At 36.2% G+C, this 22,926-nt stretch overlaps 1 protein-coding gene across 8 annotated transcripts in view; it reads right to left on the bottom strand.

The window, feature by feature from the left end:
- The window catches only part of NAALADL2 (N-acetylated alpha-linked acidic dipeptidase like 2), a 1,467,871-nt gene that overhangs the window by 647,801 nt on the left and 797,144 nt on the right, over positions 1-22,926 (bottom strand). The window lies entirely within an intron of this gene.

Genomic DNA, 22,926 nt, shown 5'->3' with positions numbered 1-22,926 from the left:
CTCATATAGCAAAAATTCCAAATACAGCACAATGTTATTAACCATAGTTTTTGTGTTATACATCTGATTTCTAGACTTGTTCATTCTACATATTGGTTAATTTTCATTCTCTGACCTACATCTTTTGATTTTCTCCTGGTAACTGCCACACTTCTGGTACCATATTGTTTTCCATAATGACTGCACCAATCTACACTGCCATCAAGAGTCCTCTTTTCTTCACACCCTTGCCAACATTTATTATCTCTTGACTTTTGGATAACGGGCATCCTAACAGGTGTGAGTTGATATATCATAGTGATTTTGACTTGCATATCCCTGATAATTAATGATGCTAAGCACCTTTTCATTTACCTGCTGGCCATTTTATGTTTTCCTTGTCCTTCATTTTCTTTGCCCATTTTTAATGCTTGTTTTTTTTTCTGATATTCAGTTGTGTAAGTTCTTTATAAATGTTGATATTAACCCCTTAACAGAGATATGGCTTCCAAATATCTTACCCAAAGCTGTAGGTTGTTGCTTCATTCTGCTGATGTTTCCTTTGCTATATACAGATGATGTTTACTTCGATGTAGTACTATTTAATTATTTTTGTTTCTGTAGTCTGAAGTTTTCATGTAATATAAAAAAAATTATTGCCAAGGCCAACGTCAATGAGCTTTCCCCCTACGTACTCTTCCCGGAGTTTCATGGTTTCAGATCTTATGTTTAAGTCTTTTATTCATTTTAAGTTGATTTTTGTGTATGATGTAAGATAAGGATCCAATTTCTCCAGCACCATTTATTGAAAAGACTGTCCTTTCTCCACTGTGCATTCTTGGCATCCTTGTCAAACTTGGCAGACAATTTCACTACATATGATTGGGTTTATTTATGGACTGTCTGTTTTGTTTCACTGTGTCTTTTTCTGTTCCCTGTGTCTGTTTCTATTCTAGTTTCATACCATTTTGATTACTATAGTTTTATAATATAATTTTAAATCAAGAATTGTAATATCCTGATCAGAATTACTTTAGTTATTCAAGGTCTTTTATTATTCCATGTGAATTCGAGGATGTGTTTTCTACTTCTGTGAAGAATGTTTTTGGTATCTTGATAGGAATTGCACTGAATCTGTATATTGTCTTAGATAGTAAGCGCACTTTAACAATTTTGATTTTTCTGATCCAAGAGCATGGAATATCTCTCAATTTACTTGTCATAAGTTTCCTTCATTAATGTTACATAGTTTACAGTGTAAGAAACTTTTACCTCCTTAGGCTTATTCTTAATTATTTTATTTTTTGATGATTGTACATAGATTTTTTTCCTTGATTTCTTTTTCAACTATGTCAATATTTGTGTAGAGAATGTTACTGATTTGTGTACATTGATTTTGTATCCTGAAACTTTACCGAATTTATTTATTGGTTCTAAAAGTTTCTTTGTGCAATCTTTGGGGCTTTCTACATAGGGGATTGTGTCATGTGCAAATACAGATAATTTTACACATTTCTTTCCTATTTGAAGATTTTCTCTTCTTGTCTGATTGTTCTTGCTAGTACTTCTAGTACTGTTGTGAACAGAAGTGGTGAGAGTGGTCATCCTTGCTTGGTACTTGATCTTAATAGAAGGGCTTTCAGTTTATCCCCATTAATTATGATGTTAGCTGTAGGATTTTCACAAATAGCCCTTATTATGTTGAAACCATGAGATGAAGATTCACTCTCCAAGGCATGGGTGGATATCTATCACCAACAAAACCAGGGTGTGTGACTCTGAGGCTCATCCCCACATCTCAGGCCTTGGGAGCAGGGATATAGCTATGAGTTTGACTTTGGGAGGAAGGGTGCAGCATTGACATGGCTTTGGGAGAAAAGTGTGGTCTCAAAGCTTGGGTTCTGGAGATCAGGGCATAGCTACAGTTCTGGTCCCAGAGCTAACAGGGCACAGCAGCAACTCAAGCCCCAGGGGATTGGGGTACCACACAATGGTGACTTTGGACCTTGAGATGGTAGGACACAGCAAGAGTTTAGGCTGTGAATCCAAGTGCAACAGGAGTAAGTACCAAGGAATGGTACACATTTGTGGCTTGGGCACCAGTTGGTAGGGAGCAGTACAGTGTTAACCTCACTTCCTGGGGAGTCAGGGAATCTCAGCAGCTTGGACTTCAGGGGTCTAGTCCAGTTCCAGGAAGCTGAGTTTTTGCAGCTATTTGGCTTGGAGGATGAGATGGCACAGTTCAGTCATGTCTCTGATTCCCTGGAACACAGGGAACTACATTAGCTTGGCCCCAGAAGGTGCAGCTACATGAGTTGTACAAGGTTCCAGTTCCTCACGGGGAAGTGCATCACATCAACTCAGGCACTGGAGGTCATGACTTCCCTGCTTGGCCAAGAATCTGGGCCCCCATAGGGGTGGGGTATCATACTAGCTCAGGTGTAGGGAGCAATATTAGGGGATGATTGCTCCACTTAGCCTAGAGTCTGGGTCCGTGGAGGAGCAGGTGCTACATCCTGTCAGGTACAATACAATTTGCATTTTAAGATCTATATAGTATTTTTCTTTTATTTGTAATAGATCAAGCATCATCACTTTATCACTGCTGCCAGGTATTATGGGTCAAAACTGCCTACCAGAATACTCATTCTGTCAAAATTAATAACAGAAAAAGAGTTAATAATATAATCAACAACATGTATTGCAGAACAAAAAGAGCTTTGGATGTGTGGAGTATTAAGTCTTGCTCGCCTAGAATCAGTTTGTTGCAATAATCCACAACAGCTAAGAGCATATTCATGAACTCAAATCACTGAAAAAATACATATTAACCAGAGAAAACATGTACAGAAAAAATGGAGAAGAAATGAGCTGGCATTACAAGAGGGTATGTGCAATTAAAACACTTATAGTTCACATTAATAATGTGTTTATTTGCTCCTTGTAGGCAAGGCTCATGTTCACTCATTTTTATAGTCACTTCATTGCACTTAGAGCCCAGAACGGTGCTTGGCACATAATATGGGAGGCAGTCAATGCTTTCTGAGTAGTTCCATATTCTGCTGGTGAGATTGTTCTCACATATCTTCATGGGATAGTCACACAAGAATTAATTACTTATAGTTGCCTACATATTTAAAGAGAATTTAAAAAATAGATTTGTCTTCAAATAAAGAATAAACATTTTTAGTCTTTATATATTTCGGGTGATATATACATACATAATAAAATAATCATTTGGAAGCACTTTGTTCTACAATCTACAGTGTGTTGGCTATAATCAAAGACTTGTGGGAACAAAAAATAAAAACTTGAAGAAAACAGAGATTCAAACCTAAAGCCTACAATATTGGGGGTTGAATAAATGAAAAGTTGGAAAACATCATAAAACTAAAAGCAATATAAAATAAATGTAAATGCTGGAATCCACAAAGATAGGCAATGAACACCCTTGAGTCACTAAACCATTTTATCAATGCTTCTGTTATAGCACTTCCTATAGTCATGAACTTACTTATATCTATGATTATTCCCTTTCTGCTACTTCCTGCAAGGCAACAATTATAACAAGTATGGTAGATGTTTATAAAGTGTTTATGAACTTAATGAATGATCAAATAAATATATGAACTAATGAATAAGTGAATGAACAGCTGTCAGTAAAATGTAGGAAGCCCTCTCCTAGATGAGGGGCAATCCAGTCATCAGGGCCTTGACAATTGCAGCGTCTACTAGAAATACTGGCTTTCTGAAATCACTTAGCTTTGTGAATTTGATTTTATTTATTATAAAAGAAAAGAAAATGAAATAGTGAACTAAAGGATTGTTAAGATAACCTTTTTTCATTATATTATTTGCTTTCTCAAGTTGAGGAAAATTATTCTATTTTTTCCCCTATTGCATGAAATAAAACTACCAGGGATCTGAGCACTAGAGAAAGGCAAATTCGAGACATTAATTAGTTTGAACAGAATTGGTAATGTACATCACCTACTGAGATGGAAGAGAGATGGGAAAGAAAACCAGCTTTCAGAGATAAACAGTTCAAAGAATTTCACAATGTGACAAAAAGGTCACATGACCACCACAATGTGACAAATCAAGCAAGTATTAAAACATTTTGCCAGACAATTTCACTTGATGTGAAAGTTGATGTGAAAATTCAAAGGTAATAAAGTAAAAGCAAATTATATTTAACAAAGAAACAGTTTAACTCTTTAGGTGTAAATCTCTTTATCTCTTTCTATAAAGTAAAATTTTAAAACAATGGATAGTCGCTACTTTATAATCTTGGCTGTTTCCAAAATGATTTAAACAAAAGAGCGCATTTGTTTTAAAATTAGATGTTTTATATTTTTAAATTAGCCAAACTACCATTGTTTTTTAGTCACGGGAAATGTAAGAAATGATTGTAAGGAAGGAGTAAGAACATCTGATGAAGGTTTTGCAGTCAGTTCTTGACTGGTTCCTGGGATTCCTTTGTGACAAAGTAAAGGTCAAAGTTGCAGCTGATATGCCACATGAGGAAGAGAATTCTCTCAGAATCTAAAATGGTAATATGTAAGATTACTGTATAATGAAGACTGACACTACAAATAAGGTAATTTTCTTCATTTTAGTTCCCTGAGTTCATCTCTTCAACATGTACAATATGTCATACATCACTCAAGTGGTCAAATATTTAAACTGATGCCTTACAAAGTTATGCCATTCAATATTGCAGACTGACACCTCCAGCTGTTAAGCAATTAGGTTGGAAGAAATACAAAGTTAGGTTACTAGGAGTGAATACTGGATGACTTTTCCAAAATTTGATACTGAAATTTCACCCAATATATATAATACAGAATGTTAACATTTTCAAATTAAAAGCAACATGTATGTGAAAGTACAAATTTTAAGAGAATGAAAGTAAAATAGAGATAAGAACAGAAAAAATTTTCCAGTTTTTAGGGCTTGTTTTTTGGCTATTTATAACTGATATATTGAACTACATTATTTTATTAAATATTTTAGAGATAAAAAGGCTTATATAATTATATAAAAATAATTATATAAAAAAGCTTATAGAATTATATAAAAATAATTATATAAAAAATACTAGCTTAAGAAGTAAGCCATTCCCAGTACCATGACCATAATCTTCCTTCCACATCAAAGATAACCGCTATTCTGGATTTAATATTATCTCCATGCATGGATTTATGCTTTTATGCATATGTACATATCTATACCAAATATCTATAAAATATTGCTTTGCATAATTTAAAACTTTATATAAATACGTCATGATGCATGCTTTCCTCTGCATAGGTTTTTTTAAAATTCAATTTATATTTATCCAATCTACTTCATACATTTTCATCATCACTGTATGGATATACTACCAGTTACCTATTTAGGGTGATTTACATTTTTCTTTTATAAACTACACTGTTAAGAACACTTTTGCATATATCTTGAGCATATGTAGACAAGTCTCTTTAGGGCATACAATTAGGAGTAGAATCGCTAGGTTATAGAATATATGCATCTTCAGCTGTATAGATAAGATCAAGGAGTCACCCCAATTTATCAGAATGAAAACCAAATTGTATGTGGTATCCCAAGTACAACATTTAATAGGGCTTTGAATTGTTTTATAGGTTTTCATTCTGCCTTTCATCAGAGCATCTTCCCAGCATAGCATGTCACAGGCAATGGCTATGTTTCAGAAAGTAAACATCACTCCCCAGAGTTAAGAAGCAGCAAATACTTTTCCTATCTCTCATCTGTACAATGTTCACAGGCAAAAGAAACAAGAGTCCTAAACAACAACCAAAATATACAACCTATCAAATAGTAATTTAAATGACAATAAATTTTTCTTTATGGTGGGGCAATTATTTGATAAACACGGTGCTTAATGTGCCTTATCTCATTTAGTTTCTGGAATAAGTTTGGCAATGAAGGTGTTATCCTTGTGTTGTTCAAGAACAAATTCAAAAGTCGAATCAGAGGTTCAGTAACTTGCCTAAGGCAACAAAGCTAGTAAAAGACAAACTAAATTAGTAATGCTCCAAAGCTAAATTTTTTCTATTATACACTAGCAGTAAACTGCAGGTTAAAATTCCAAAGCATTAACTACAAAAATCTATAAAGCTCTACAAAGAACAAGTAACTTTAATTATCTTCACTTATTTAGGGACAGTTGTACATATATGGGCCTTTCCAACTTCGTATTATGGCTTTATCTTGGTGGCAAAATTTCACTACCCCTCAGTACTTCCAGAAAAGGAAAGAGATCATTATAAAAAGTAATTTAGTTAAAATTAAAACTTAATTAATTAATGTACTAGATAGTCACAACACTGCTAAAAGGTGCAGTAGATGTTAAACAGGTAAAATGAATTTAGTTCATTATCTGTAGATTTAACAAATATCCCTGTCTTATATTTACTTATATAACTCAATGCTCATTCAGCAACCCAAGCCTTGCTTGATATGAAAGGGAAACAATTCTGAAGCTCTAAAGGAGAATTAATCAAACAGAATTAAAGTCATTCTCATGCAAACTCCATTATTCCAGATGGCATCTATCCTACAATGAAAATTTTAGGAAATGGGGCACACAGGCAACTATGGACAAAGAAGGTCAAAGGAACTTCCTAAGAGCATGTCGAGACATCATAAATCATAGTACAGGAAACATTGATTTTTGAAGAGTAACATGGTAGAAAATTGAACAATAATAAGTATGATGGCAACATAGTGTGAAGGCAGACAGCTGGAGGGCTTGAAAAATAATGGGGAACATTCTCACTTTGAGAGTGGCCACACAGTGATCAAAGGACTTTCAAATAAAGTTTATTTTTAAATATAATGAATAGAGTATAATTGTTTTACATATGTTAGGCCTCATGATCTGTCAACAAAGTAAGAAATAACAGGACTCAAACTCCATCAAAATAGAAAGCTTCTTAGCTTGGAAAATACAAAAATCCAGGGATATGATTGATCAACATAGATGCAAATATCCTCAACAAAATCCTAACAAACTGAATTCTACAGCACACTAAAAGAATCATTCGCTGTAGTCAAGCGGAATTTACCACCGGGATCCTAGGGTGGTTTAACATACATAAACCTATTAATGTGATACACCATGTTAATAGAATGCAGGACAAAAAACATGATCTCATTAAATGCAGAAAATAATTTAACAAAATTCAATATCCTTTTACAATAAACACTCTCAACAAATCAGATACAGAAAGAATCTACCCTAACCCAATAAAGGCCATATATGACAAGCCCACAACTAACATACTCACCAGAGAAAAGTTAAAAGGCTTTTTTCCCAGATCAAGAAAGACAAGGATGCCCACTCTCACCACATCTATTCACTAGAATACTGGAAGTCCTTGTCAGAACAAATAGGCAAGAGAAAGAAATAAAAGTCACTAACTATTGTGGGAAGCCAGGGACCTTGACTAGAGGGACCAGCTGGGGTCTTGGCAGAGGAACATAAATTGTGAAGATTTCATGGACATTTGTCAGTTCCTAAAATTAATACTTTTATAATTTCTTATGTCTGTCTATACTGCAATCTCTAAATATAAATTGTGAAGATTTCATGGACATTTATCAGTTCCCAAAATTAATACTTTCTTATGCTTGTCTTTAATCTCTTAATAATTTAAGTGTTAATAATTTCTTATGTTTGTCTTTAATGTCCTAATCCTGTTATCTTCCTAAGGTGAAAATGTATGTCACCTCAGGACCACTATTGTACAAATTGATTGTAAAACATGTGTGTTTGAACAGTATGAAATCAGTGCACCTTGAGATTCTGGGGGGGGGCGGAGCAAGATGGCTGAATAGGAACAGCTCCAGTCTCCAACTCCCAGCGCAAGCGACACAGAAGACCGGTGATTTCTGCATTTTCAACTGAGGTACTGGGTTCATCTCACTGGGGAGTGCCCGACGATCGGTGCTGGTCAGCTGCTACAGCCCGACCAAGCTGAAGCAGGGCGAGGCATTGCCTCCCCTGGGAAGCGCAAGGGGGAAGGGAATCCCTTTTCCTAGCCAGGGGAACTGAGACACACAACACCCGGAAAATCGGGTAACTCCCACCCCAATACAGCGCTTTAAGCAAACAGGCACACCAGGAGATCATATCCCACACCTGGCCGGGAGGGTCTCACACCCACGGAGCCTCCCTCATTGCTAGCACAGCAGTCTGTGATCTACCGGCAAGACAGCAGCGAGGCTGGGGGAGGGGCGCCCGCCATTGCTGAGGCTTAAGTAGGTAAACAAAGCTGCTGGGAAGCTCGAACTGGGTGGAGCTCACAGCAGCTCAAGGAAACCTGCCTGTCTCTGTAGACTCCACCTCTGGGGACAGGGCAATAACAAACGCAGCCGAAACCTCTGCAGACGCAAACGACTCTGTCTGACAGCTTTGAAGAGAGCAGTGGATCTCCCAACACGGAGGTTGAGATCTGAGAAGGGACAGACTCCCTACTCAAGTGGGTCCCTGACCCCTGAGTAGCCTAACTGGGAGACATCCCCCACTAGGGGCAGTCTGACATCCCACACCTCACAGGGTGGAGTACACCCCTGAGAGGAAGCTTCCAAAGCAAGAATCAGACAGGTACACTCGCTGTTCAGAAATATTCTATCTTCTGCAGCCTCTGCTGCTGATACCCAGGCAAACAGGGTCTGGAGTGGACCTCAAGCAATCTCCAACAGACCTACAGCTGAGGGTCCTGACTGTTAGAAGGAAAACTATCAAACAGGAAGGACACCTACACCAAAACCCCATCAGTACATCACCATCATCAAAGACCAGAGGCAGATAAAACCACAAAGATGGGGAAAAAGCAGGGCAGAAAAGCTGGAAATTCAAAAAATAAGAGCGCATCTCCCCCGGCAAAGGAGCACAGCTCATCGCCAGCAACGGATCAAAACTGGACGGAGAATGACTTTGACGAGATGAGAGAAGAAGGCTTCAGTCCATCAAATTTCTCAGAGCTAAAGGAGGAATTATGTACCCAGCGCAAAGAAACTAAAAATCTTGAAAAAAAAGTGGAAGAATTGACGGCTAGAGTAATTAATGCAGAGAAGGTCATAAACGAAATGAAAGAGATGAAAACCATGACACGAGAAATATGTGACAAATGCACAAGCTTCAGTAACCGACTCGATCAACTGGAAGACAGAGTATCTGCGATTGAGGATCAAATGAATGAAATGAAGCAAGAAGAGAAACCAAAAGAAAAAAGAAGAAAAAGAAATGAACAAAGCCTGCAAGAAGTATGGGATTATGTAAAAAGACCAAATCTACGTCTGATTGGGGTGCCTGAAAGTGAGGGGGACAATGGAACCAAGTTGGAAAACACTCTTCCGGATATCATCCAGGAGAACTTCCCCAACCTAGTAGGGCAGGCCAACATTCAAATCCAGGAAATACAGAGAATGCCACAAAGATACTCCTCGAGAAGAGCAACTCCAAGACACATAATTGCCAGATTCACCAAAGTTGAAATGAAGGAAAAAATCTTAAGGGCAGCCAGAGAGAAAGGTCGGGTTACCCACAAAGGGAAGCCCATCAGACTAACAGCAGATCTCTCGGCAGAAACTCTCCAAGCCAGAAGAGAGTGGGGGCCAATATTCAACATTCTTAAAGAAAAGAATTTTAAACCCAGAATTTCATATCCAGCCAAACTAAGTTTCATAAGTGAAGGAGAAATAAAATCCTTTACAGATAAGCAAATGCTTAGAGATTTTGTCACCACTAGGCCTGCCTTACAAGACACCCTGAAGGAAGCACTCAACATGGAAAGGAACAACCGGAACCAGCCATTGCAAAAACATGCCAAAATGTAAAGACCATCGAGGCTAGGAAGAAACTGCATCAACTAACGAGCAAAATAACCAGTTAATATCATAATGGCAGGATCAAGTTCACACATAACAATCTTAACCTTAAATGTAAATGGACTAAATGCTCCAATTAAAAGACACAGACTGGCAAACTGGATAAAGAGTCAAGACCCATCAGTCTGCTGTATTCAGGAGACCCATCTCACACGCAGAGACATACATAGGCTCAAAATAAAGGGATGGAGGAAGATTTACCAAGCAAATGGAGAACAAAAAAAAGCGGGGGTTGCAATACTAGTCTCTGATAAAACAGACTTTAAACCATCAAAGATCAAAAGAGACAAAGAAGGCCATTACATAATGGTAAAGGGATCAATTCAACAGGAAGAGCTAACTATCCTAAATATATATGCACCCAATACAGGAGCACCCAGATTCATAAAGCAAGTCCTTAGAGACTTACAAAGAGACTTAGACTCCCATACAATAATAATGGGAGACTTCAACACTCCACTGTCAACATTAGACAGATCAACGAGACAGAAAGTTAACAAGGATATCCAGGAATTGAACTCATCTCTGCAGCAAGCAGACCTAATAGACATCTATAGAACTCTCCACCCCAAATCAACAGAATATACATTCTTCTCAGCACCACATCGTACTTACTCCAAAATCAACCACGTAATTGGAAGTAAAGCACTCCTCAGCAAATGTACAAGAACAGAAATTATAACAAACTGTCTCTCAGACCACAGTGCAATCAAACTAGAAGTCAGGACTAAGAAACTCAATCAAAACCGCTCAACTACATGGAAACTGAACAACCTGCTCCTGAATGACTACTGGGTACATAACGAAACGAAGGCAGAAATAAAGATGTTCTTTGAAACCAATGAGAACAAAGATACAACATACCAGAATCTCTGGGACACATTTAAAGCAGTGTGTAGAGGGAAATTTATAGCACTAAATGCCCAAAAGAGAAAGCAGGAAAGATCTAAAATTGACACTCTAACATTGCAATTAAAAGAACTAGCGAAGCAAGAGCAAACACATTCGAAAGCTAGCAGAAGGCAAGAAATAACTAAGATCAGAGCACAACTGAAGGAGATAGAGACACAAAAAACTCTCCAAAATATCAATGAATCCAGGAGTTGGTTTTTTGAAAAGATCAACAAAATTGACAGACCAAGAGCAAGACTAATAAAGAAGAAAAGAGAGAAGAATCAAATCGACGCAATTAAAAATGATCAAGGGGATATCACCACTGACCCCACAGAAATACAAACTACCATCAGAGAATACTATAAACACCTCTACGCAAATAAACTGGAAAATCTAGAAGAAATGGATAATTTCCTGGACACTTACGCTCTTCCAAGACTAAACCAGGAAGAAGTTGAATCCCTGAATAGACCAATAGCAGGCTCTGAAATTGAGGCAATAATTAATAGCCTACCAACCAAAAAAAGTCCAGGACCAGATGGATTCACAGCTGAATTCTACCAGAGGTAGAAGGAGGAGTTGATACCATTCCTTCTGAAACTATTCCAATCAATAGAAAAAGAGGGAATCCTCCCTAACTCATTTTATGAGGCCAACATCATCCTGATACCAAAGCCTGGCAGAGACACAACAAAAAAAGAGAATTTTAGACCAATATCCCTGATGAACATCGATGCAAAAATCCTCAATAAAATACTGGCAAACCGGATTCAGCAACACATCAAAAAGCTTATCCACCATGATCAAGTGGGCTTCATCCCTGGGATGCAAGGCTGGTTCAACATTCGCAAATCAACAAACATAATCCAGCATATAAACAGAACCAAAGACAAGAACCACATGATTATCTCAATAGATGCAGAAAAGGCTTTTGACAAAATTCAACAGCCCTTCATGATAAAAACGCTCAATAAATTCGGTATTGATGGAATGTACCTCAAATTAATAAGAGCTATTTATGACAAGCCCACAGCCAATATCATACTGAATGGGCAAAAACTGGAAAAATTCCCTTTGAAAACTGGCACAAGACAGGGATGCCCTCTCTCACCACTCCTATTCAACATAGTGTTGGAAGTTCTGGCTAGGGCAATCAGGCAAGAGAAAGAAATTAAGGGTATTCAGTTACGAAAAGAAGAAGTCAAATTGTCCCTGTTTGCAGATGACATGATTGTATATTTAGAAAACCCCATTGTCTCAGCCCAAAATCTCCTTAAGCTGATAAGCAACTTCAGCAAAGTCTCAGGATACAAAATTAATGTGCAAAAATCACAAGCATTCTTATACACCAGTAACAGACAAACAGAGAGCCAAATCAGGAATGAACTTCCATTCACAATTGCTTCAAAGAGAATCAAATACCTAGGAATCCAACTTACAAGGGATGAAAAGGACCTCTTCAAGGAGAACTACAAACCACTGCTCAGTGAAATCAAAGAGGACACAAACAAGTGGAAGAACATACCATGCTCATGGATAGGAAGAATCAATATCGTGAAAATGGCCATACTGCCCAAGGTAATTTATAGATTCAATGCCATCCCCATCAAGCTACCAATGAGTTTCTTCACAGAATTGGAAAAAACTGCTTTAAAGTTCATATGGAACCAAAAAAGAGCCCGCATCTCCAAGACAATCCTAAGTCAAAAGAACAAAGCTGGAGGCATCACGCTACCTGACTTCAAACTATACTACAAGGCTACAGTAACCAAAACAGCATGGTACTGGTACCAAAACAGAGATATAGACCAATGGAACAGAACAGAGTCCTCAGAAATAATACCACACATCTACAGCCATCTGATCTTTGACAAACCTGAGAGAAACAAGAAATGGGGAAAGGATTCCCTATTTAATAAATGGTGCTGGGAAAATTGGGTAGCCATAAGTAGAAAGCTGAAACTGGATCCTTTCCTTACTCCTTATACGAAAATTAATTCAAGATGGATTAGAGACTTAAATGTTAGACCTAATACCATACAAATCCTAGAGGAAAACCTAGGTAGTACCATTCAGGACATAGGCATGGGCAAAGACTTCATGTCTAAAACACCAAAAGCAACGGCAGCAAAAGCCAAAATTGACAAATGGGATCTCATTAAACTAAAGAGCTTCTGCACAGCAAAAGAAACTACCATCAGAGTGAACAGGCAACCTACAGAATGGGAGAAAATTTTTGCAATCTACTCATCTGACAAAGGGCTAATATCCAGAACCTACAAAGAACTCAAACAAATTTACAAGAGAAAAACAAACAACCCCATCCAAAAGTGGGCAAAGGATATGAACAGACATTTCTCAAAAGAAGACATTCATACAGCCAACAGACACATGAAAAAATGCTCATCATCACTGGCCATCAGAGAAAGGCAAGTCAAAACCACAATGAGATACCATCTCACACCAGTTAGAATGGCGATCATTAAAAAGTCAGGAAACAACAGGTGCTGGAGAGGATGTGGAGAAATAGGAACACTTTTACACTGTTGGTGGGATTGTAAACTAGTTCAACCATTATGGAAAACAGTATAGTGATTTCTCAAGGATCTAGAACTAGATGTACCATATGACCCAGCCATCCCATTACTGGGTATATACCCAAAGGATTATAAATTATGCTGCTATAAAGACACATGCACACGTATGTGTATTGCAGCACTATTCACAATAGCAAAGACTTGGAATCAACCCAAATGTCCATCAGTGACAGATTGGATTAAGAAAATGTGGCACACATACACCATGGAATACTATGCAGCCATCAAAAAGGATGAGTTTGTGTCCTTTGTAGGGACATGGATGCAGCTGGAAACCATCATTCTTAGCAAACTATCACAAGAACAGAAAACCAAACGCCGCATGTTCTCACTCATAGGTGGGAACTGAACAATGAGATCACTTGGACTCGGGAAGGGGAACATCACACACAGGGGCCTATCATGGGGAGGGGGGAAGGGGTAGGGATTGCATTGGGAGTTATACCTGATGTAAATGACGAGTTGATGGGTGCAGCACACCAACATGGCACAAGTATACATATGTAACAAACCTGCACGTTATGCACATGTACCCTACAACTTAAAGTATAATAATAATAATTAAAAAAAAAAAAAAAGAAATCAGTGCACCTTGAAAACGAACAGAATAACAGTGATTTTAGGGAACAAGGGAAGACAACCAAAGGTCTGTCTGCCTGTGGGGTCGGGCAGAGTAGAGCCATATTTTTCTTTTTGCAGAGAGCCTATAAATGGAGATGCAAGTAGGAGAGATATTGCTGAATTCTTTTCCCAGCAAGGAACATTAATAATTAATACCCTGGGGAAGGAATACATTCCTGGGGGGAGGTCTATAAATGGCTGCTCTGGGAGTGTCTGTCTTATGTGGTTGAGATAAGGACTGAAATATGCCCTGGTCTCCTGCAGTACTCTCATGCATATTAGGGTGGGGGAAAAGATCCCACTGAGGTAAATTTGAGGTCAGATGGGTTCTCTGCTCTTTGACCCTGTTTTCTGTTGTTTAAGATGTTTATCAAGACAATATGTGCACAGCTGAACATAGACTCTCATCAGTAATTCTAATTTTGCCCTTTGCCTTGTGATGTTTGCTTTGCCCTTTGTCTTGTGATCTTTATTGCCCTTTAAAGCATGTGATCTTTGTGAACTACTCCCTGTTCATACACCCCCTGCCCTTTTAAAGTCCTTAATAAAAACCTGCTGATTTTGAGGCTCAGGGGACATCACGGACCTACCGATATATTATGTCACCCCTGGAGGCCAGCTGTAAAATTCTTCTCTTTGTACTCTTTCTCTTTATTTCTCAGACCAGCCAACACTTAGGGAAAATAGAAAGGACTTACAATGAAATATTGGGGGCTGGTTCTGATAACTAACAATGAACTATCTGAAAAAGAAATCAAGAAAACATATACATTTACAATAATTAAAAAAAAAATGCTTTGGAATAAATCTAACCAGGAGGTAAAAGATCTGTATACTGAAAACTATAGAACATTGATAAAGGAAATTGAAGAAAACATGAAAAATGAAATATTCCATGGTTATAAATTGAAAGAATTGATATTGTTAAAATGTTCATAATACCCAAAGTAATCCACAGATTTAATATAATCTCTAACAAAATTCCAATGACATATTTCACATAAATAGAAAAAAAAATCTTAAAATTCAGATAGAACCACAAAAAGACTTCCAAATAGTCCAATCTTGTACAAAGGGTACAAAGTTGGAGGCATTACAGTATCTCACTTCAAACTATATTACAAAGCTATAGTAATTAAAACAGAATAAAAGAGAATAAAAATAGGCACATTGACCAATGACATAGAACCCAGGCATTAAGACAAACTGATTTTTGACAAAGATGCCAAGAACATATAATGGTTTCTTCAATAAGTAGTGTTAGGAAAACTGGATATCCACATGCAGAAAAATGAAGTTGTACCCCTATCTCACATCATATTAAAAAATCAACTAAAACTTGATAAAATATATTGACTTGAACTCTGCAACTTTAAAAATACTAGAAGAATATAGAGAGGAAAAGCTACATGACATTGGTCTAGGCAATGATTTTCTTGTATTTGACCCCAAAAGTTCAGGTAACAAAAGCAAAAATAGACAAAAGGAATTACATCAAACTAAAACAAATCAAAAAACAAAAACAAAAAACATTTTTGGCCAGGTGCATTGGCTCACCCATGTAATCCTAGCACTTTGGGAGGCTGAAGCAGGAGGGTCTGCTGAGGTCAAAAGTTTGAGAGCTGCCAGGGTAACATAGCAAGACCTCATCTCTACCAAAAAAAAAAAAAAAAAAACAAAAAAAAAAAAATTAACTGGCTGTGGTGTCATACACTTATAGTCTCAGCTACTCAGGAAGCTGAGTTGGAAGGGCTGCTCGAGCCCAGGAGAACAAGGTTGCAGTGAGCTATGACCATGCCACTGTACTCCAGCCTGGGTGACAGAGACCCTGTGTCAAAAAACAATAAACAAAAAACAGTTTTGCACAAAAAAGAAACAATTAATAGAGAAAAGAGATACATGAATTAGGAGAAAATATTTTCAAGCCATACATTTGGTAAAGAGCTAGTATCCAAAATATATAAGACATTTAAGCAATTCTATAGCAGGAAAACAAATAGCACAACTTAAAAATGAGCCAGGGACTTGGATAGATATTTTTCCAAAGAAGACATACTGATGGCCAATAGATAAGTGAAAAAATGCTCAATACCACTAATCATCAGGGAAACACAAATTAAAACTACAATGAGATATCCCCTCATGACTGTCAGAATGGTTATTATCAGAAAGACAAAAGATAAGTGTTCATGAGAATGTGGAGAAAAGGAATCCTTGTACATTTTGGTGGGAATGTAAATTGGTACAGCTATTATGGAAAAGAGTGTGGAGATCCCTCAAAAAGTTAAAAATGCAATGATCATATGGTCCAACAAACCCAATTCTAGGTATATATCCAAATGAAACAAAAGCAGTGTCTCAAAGAGATATCAGCATTTTCATGTTCATGTCAGTGTAGCATTATTCATAATAGTGAATATATATATATACACACACACACACATATACATACATGTATATATGCCAATGGAATACTATTCAGCCATAAATAAGAAAGATATGTTGTCATTTGCAATAACATGGATGAACCTGGAGGATATTATGCTAACTGAAATAAGCCAGGTACAGAAAGACAAGTACCACATGTTCTCACTTTACATGTGAAATGTAAAGCTATTACACTCATAGAAGCAAAGCATACAATGGTGGTTACCATAATTTAGGGGCAGGGAAGAATTGGAAGCTGTTGATCAAAGGGTACAAAGTTTTAGTTACACAGGAGGAATAAATGATAAGCATTGGAGCTGATGGATATATTAATTAGCTTGATTCAGTCATTACACACTATCTACATATATCATAACATCACTTTGTACCACATGAATATATATGACTACAATTTTTCAATATAAAAAACTAAAAATTAAAAAAGAATCAAGGGATTTGAAGTTTGCTATTTTCAAATATATGATTTTGGGGGGTTTTGGTACTATGCCGTGTGGGAAAACTAGGATAAATAGATCTAGATTACAGGGAGATATATTTAAAATTTTGGTCTAATGCCTTCCCCTGTCCCTCACCAAAATGCTAACAAAGATCTTAAAAATACATGGGTGCTTTCAAATGTCATAGGTGTGAAACACAGTAGACGCGTTAGCTTTGACATGCATGAAGATTGAGCTGCCTCAACCACACACACAGCTATATAGCATAGGTATTAATAAAACTTTAGAGCTCAATGGCCTGAAATGAAATTCAGCTCAATCTATTACCTATGTGACTTTGGGCAAATTATTTAACCTCATTACAATTCAGTTTATCTGTAAATAAAATGAAGATAATAATTGCATGTTTCTGATAGATCCATTGTAAGGACTAAAGCATTTAGAGAAGTGCCAGTAACATAACAAGTAATACACTTTCAGAATAATAATAATAATATTGATTATTATTATATTATACATTATAATTAAAATAATGATATTTATGATGATTATAGTAATAATTAATGGTGGTTGGAATAAATGTTGTAAGTCCTCTTTCTCATTTCATGAATTGTGTACATTTAAAATTTCCATCTCCTTCCCACTTACAATCCATCATTTACTAATAGAGTGATACAGTGTGTGGGAGCTGAACTGTGAACTTTCCCAGAAGGATTACTTCATTCTTGATTTCATTATCTTGATTTCAGTCTTGACTTTACTAGCAATGATTAAGCCCTGAAAATTCTCTTACAAATTGTGTGCCCATTTTTACTGGAATTCTGTAATAGTAACAGATAATACACAGAACAATATAAAGGTGGTATTGGGTTTACAGTTATAACATGAATAGTATTATCTCCCTTCAACTACGTTACATTGTATTAAAAAATATGTAATTGTATTAGACATTTTTACATGTTAAGAGAAGGGACAATTGATATTATTTTGTTCCGACTTTTTTACTTAAATAAATTTAAATCTCCAATTGACAAATACGTACTCAGAACATAATCATAATTCAACCAAATTCAGTTATCTAAATCAATATACTCTAATATATTCAGTGCATGTTAAAGCACAGGCTAAATATTCTCATTTTTTGGTTACAACTACCTTTTTCTAGTTCCCCATCAGCACCTATAAACAAACACCTTATGGCCAGCTAAATGAGCCTCAAAAAGCTGTTCTGAAGCATCAACACAATTACAGAAATTGAAACGTGCTTAAAATCTGAGTTACTGCTGTCAGAGAATGTGCTTAAAGGCAAACAAAAATCTATGCATACCGATACTATGTGACATAATGATTGTCAGAAATATTTTTTCAAATCTCAGCTTCATCTGAAATGCGTTGCTTGAGATTCTGAACCGGTATAAATCAAGCTAAAGTAGCTGATAAAGTAATTGAAATGCAATAAAATAAACCATGATAAATATAAAAATAAAAATATAATTGATATAGTTTAAAATGCCAGCAATCCTCTCAAATCCTTATAATAGTGACAGTAGCTAAGATCAAGTCTCTCTAGAAGTAATCTATGTCTATGGAACCTACAAATAACTATAAAGTTTTATAAGTCCAACTTTTAAATTAAAAGTTTCCAGGCAACCGGAAATTCTAGAAAAATACTCATATTATGAAGAAAGAAAATAAGCAAATATCTTGAATTCCTTTTAATTAATTTATTTTATTTTATTTTTTTGAGACGGAGTCTCGCTCTGTCGCCCAGGCTGGAGTGCAGTGGCATGATCTCCGCTCACTGCAAGCTCTGCCTCCCGGGTTCATGACACTCTCCTGCCTCAGCCTCCCGAGTAGCTGGGACTACAGGTGCGCACCAGCACGCCCGGCTAATTTGTTGTATTTTTAGTAAAGACGGGGTTTCACCATGTTAGCCAGGATGCTCTCGATCTCCCGACCTCGTGATCTGCCCGCCTCGGCCTCCCAAAGTGCTGGGATTACAGGTGTTAGCCACCACACCTGGCAGTATCTTGAATTTCTAAGAAACACCAGTGAAATTCCACAGCCTACTTGTTCCTTCAGAATCTCATTGATGTGAAATGACATTTCCTGAGTAAATTATAGTCCAAAGTGGTCTTAATAAAGAGCACTCTGATAGCCATTATTTTTTCTCCCTCTCTCTCCTGTCTCTAACAAAGGTCACTTTTATCATAACTCACTAGGAATCATTTATTTACTTAGATATTCATTCACCTACTATTTATTTAGTGACTTTTATGTTCCTGGCACTGAGCTAGCTGTTGGAATTACAAAGACAAATAAGAGATCACACTCTATAGCATGAACTCCATGTGTAAATTAACAAATTAAACTACAACTTGGAAGATTTATCAATGGAAGTATATTTTGTGTTAGGAGCAGTCAGGAAAGTAAAATAACTTCTTGTGGATCATAGAAAGCTCTCAATAAAATTGTAATATTAAAAAGAATTCTTAGAGAGGGAGCTTGGTTAGAAAACCATGGATGGTAGACATTTCTAGGCAAAAGAATCGTTTGGTAAACATTGGTGAAGAGTGTCTGTAAAAATCCACAATTCTTTTCAATCCCTTAATCAAGTGACATTTAAAATCAGCCTTTCTATCACAATAGCCAACCTGCTATTGAATCTACAGTCCTGATATCTTTATAGAGCTAGCCTAATTCAATGTTATTTGAAGACAAAAAAAAAAAAAAAAATCTAAAACATTTCTATCTCTTCCAAATTGCTTCTTCTATGGCTTAAAGATTTAAAGCACTGGTCCTCAAAGTATAACCCCTGGACCAGCAGCATCATTAGTTGAAACAGAGAAATGCAGATTCTCAGGCTTCTGCCTAGTCCTACCAAATCAGGTACTGTGGGGATGCAGACTAGCGACGTGTGTTTTTACCAGCCCTCTAGATTATTTGGATGTATATTAAAGATCACTGATTTAAGACACTGTTTTTCCAGCATTAACATTTCTTATGAGTCTCCTGGCTGTCTTCAGAGGAAAAGAAAACTGGACGCTATCTATAATAAACTCACATGATCATTCCAAAGAATTCTACCCTTGACTACTAATTCAACTTGGAAGCAATCTCAATTTTGCTACACACAAATATACAATCGACCAGACTAGTTTACTCAAGATTATTTCATCTGACATTTATCAAAGAAAATGAGGATAAAAATGTACACTTGGGATAAATGAAAGAAATGATGATTCAAAATTATGTGTATACTTTTTTCTTATTAAATGCACATATATATTAGATGACTTTTCTTCTATTAAAATAATAATTATAATAACTAACACCAACAAAGCCCTTACCTTGTATTAAATAATGTTCCAAAGTAATTTACCTATATTAACTCCCCTAATCCTCCTAATAACCCATTGTGACACAAAACTGTATTATCTTAAACAATTGAGGAGCAGAATGGTTAAATGACTTGTCTATGGAAGAAATGCTATGAACTTGAGGAGTGAGAACACTAGTTGAATATAGGCAATCTGGCTCCTGAATCCATGCTCCAAAACAGCTCTTATACTATAGCTAGCACAGGATATATTTCAATATAGTTTTTAACTTATTCACAGCCTATTAATAGACAATACCCATGACACTAGAAAATAATGCTGTTGCTTTTAGATCATTTTGTAGGTGCTTACAGCATGCACACACACACACATACACACACACTCTATCCTACCTCATTGGGCAAATCACCTCACTTATTTGTGCTTCAGGTTCCTCTGGTATTAAATGACGACAGAGTAGTTGCAAGGATTAAATATGTGCATGTATGAAAATATTTAGAGGAGTGGTTGGGATATACTAGGACCTATTATTGTTTTTGTTGTTATCTGAAATAAAAAGTCAGAGTATGTTATACAATAGATGCTCCTTTTATATTTTGCATTTTCATGGTTTGTGACAATACTTTGTATATTTATTTCCATTGCTTCCTTACAAATTTTAATCAGCTGCTTCAAATAGCTAACTACTGTTAGCTATTTCGATAATTTTTTCATTCCGATAATTCATTCCGATAATTTTATACTAGTGGTAAGATGAGTGATCAGAATAGGGTCAGAAAAGCCCTGTTTATTCTAAGCTTCTTTTCTATATGTAGATGTGAATTAAAATCTTCTCTACAAGTAATTCTGAATGACTTTAATAGTAGGATGGAGAATAGGTGTGAAAAACCTGATAGCAATAGAAATGTTCTCATGGAGAAATAGAAGTCAGATAGCAGCTTTATACATTTTTTTAGTGTATTTTTAAAATAATTTATTTTAAAATAATAGCTTTATAAATTACAAGCACAGAGTTCACAGATAAATGGAGTGTATGATGATGGGGTAGGGGACAGGTATAATGGAGATAGCAGGGAAGTAGTAAGGTATTAGGGAAAATTAGACACAAGAAGCTGGAGCATATGGGGAGAAAGATTTGGACAAGATGCTTGTGCTAAGGCATGAGGGAGGAAATGGTTCTTTCTGACTAGAAAATATCCAAAAGAAGTAGGAACTCCAGAGACAAACTTCATCTACTTTATAATTAAACTTTGCCTTGCCTTCTTTCACACAGTCTACAGTTTATTCTTCTATATACGAATCATTGTTGTAGTAGTTTCTTAAATATTCCTGTATCAATTTACCACAGATCTAGTGGTTTAAAACAACACAAATATATTATCATACAGTCTGGAGGTCAGAAATCCAACACTGATTTTGTGGCACTAAAATCAAGGTTTCAGCGGTACTGTCTCTTCAGGAAGCTCTGCGGGAAAATTCATTTCCTTGACTTTCCCACTTCTAGGGTCCATCTGCATTCTTTGGCTCTTGACCCCTTACTCTATCCTCAAAGTCAGCAGTGTAGCATCTTTTAATTCTCCCTCCCTCTCTGACCTCTGCTCTCTGACTTTATTTTCTCAAGGGAAAGAAATAGGCAAAGAGTCAGAGAGGGGACCACTCCACTAATCCAAAATAATCTCCCCTTTTCGAAATCCTTAACTTAATCACATGTACAACATCTCATTTGCCATGTAAGGTAATATATTCACAGGTTACAGGGATTAGAATGTGGCCATCATTGGGGAACTATTATTCTGTCTACCAGAATTGTATTCTGATATCTTCTCTGACAATGACTGATTTAAAAGCAAACCTATTAAAGGGCTAGGGCCTAAAATAGATCATCTTGAAAGACTGCTCCAAGATTCATAGAACTATTAGTCAAGGTTATGTAAAATATTTTGATTCTATTTAGTAAACCAAGTGTTGCTATTATCACATAATAATTGATGACCATGTATCTGTCTGATGAGCAACAATTCATTAAAATGAAAGGAAATCTAAATTCTGAAAAAAAAAACAAAAAACAAAAAACCATCATTTTCCAAGGCAGCAGGAGATAGTGTTACAGCTTTCTGGCCACAAAAGATACACTTACAATTATGTTACCCATGCAAACATAAAAATCATTCAGTATGAAATGCACACATTCAAATAAACCAGTTCCTGATGAAAATGGGCTTTATAAAAATTGTCTCTTATACTATCAAAATAGAATGTTAGTCTTTTCAAAACAATTTCCAGATGAATAGCATATCATAATGTATATTTTCTAGCAAATAAATAACTGCCTGAATATAAAAAGATGGCAACTGAAGATAAAATTTGAAGATATGTATTACAAATAAAGCAGATATTGTATGATTCACTGCTACATCTAATTTCGTGCCTATATGCATCTCTTCCCAATGTGACATCTGAATATTAAGAAGATAATTCCTGTATGTTCAGAACATAATGTTAGATTCACTAGCACAGACTGAGTGAAGATATGAAAGAAATATATTATTGGCTAAAAATCAGAAAAGATAATTGAACTATTGAAACTGAAGTTGAAAGACAAATGCCATCTCAATTATTCTACACCACTTAATTAACTGTTGAAACAGCAAGAAGGTCAGTGTGTACGTCAGATGAAAACTAAATAATATT

Source organism: Macaca fascicularis, chromosome 2 (assembly GCF_037993035.2).
Source record: "Macaca fascicularis isolate 582-1 chromosome 2, T2T-MFA8v1.1".
NCBI classification, from domain to species: Eukaryota; Metazoa; Chordata; class Mammalia; order Primates; family Cercopithecidae; genus Macaca; species Macaca fascicularis.
The sequence above is the reverse complement of the archived record's forward strand: the minus strand, read 5'-3'. Positions and strand labels throughout refer to the sequence as shown.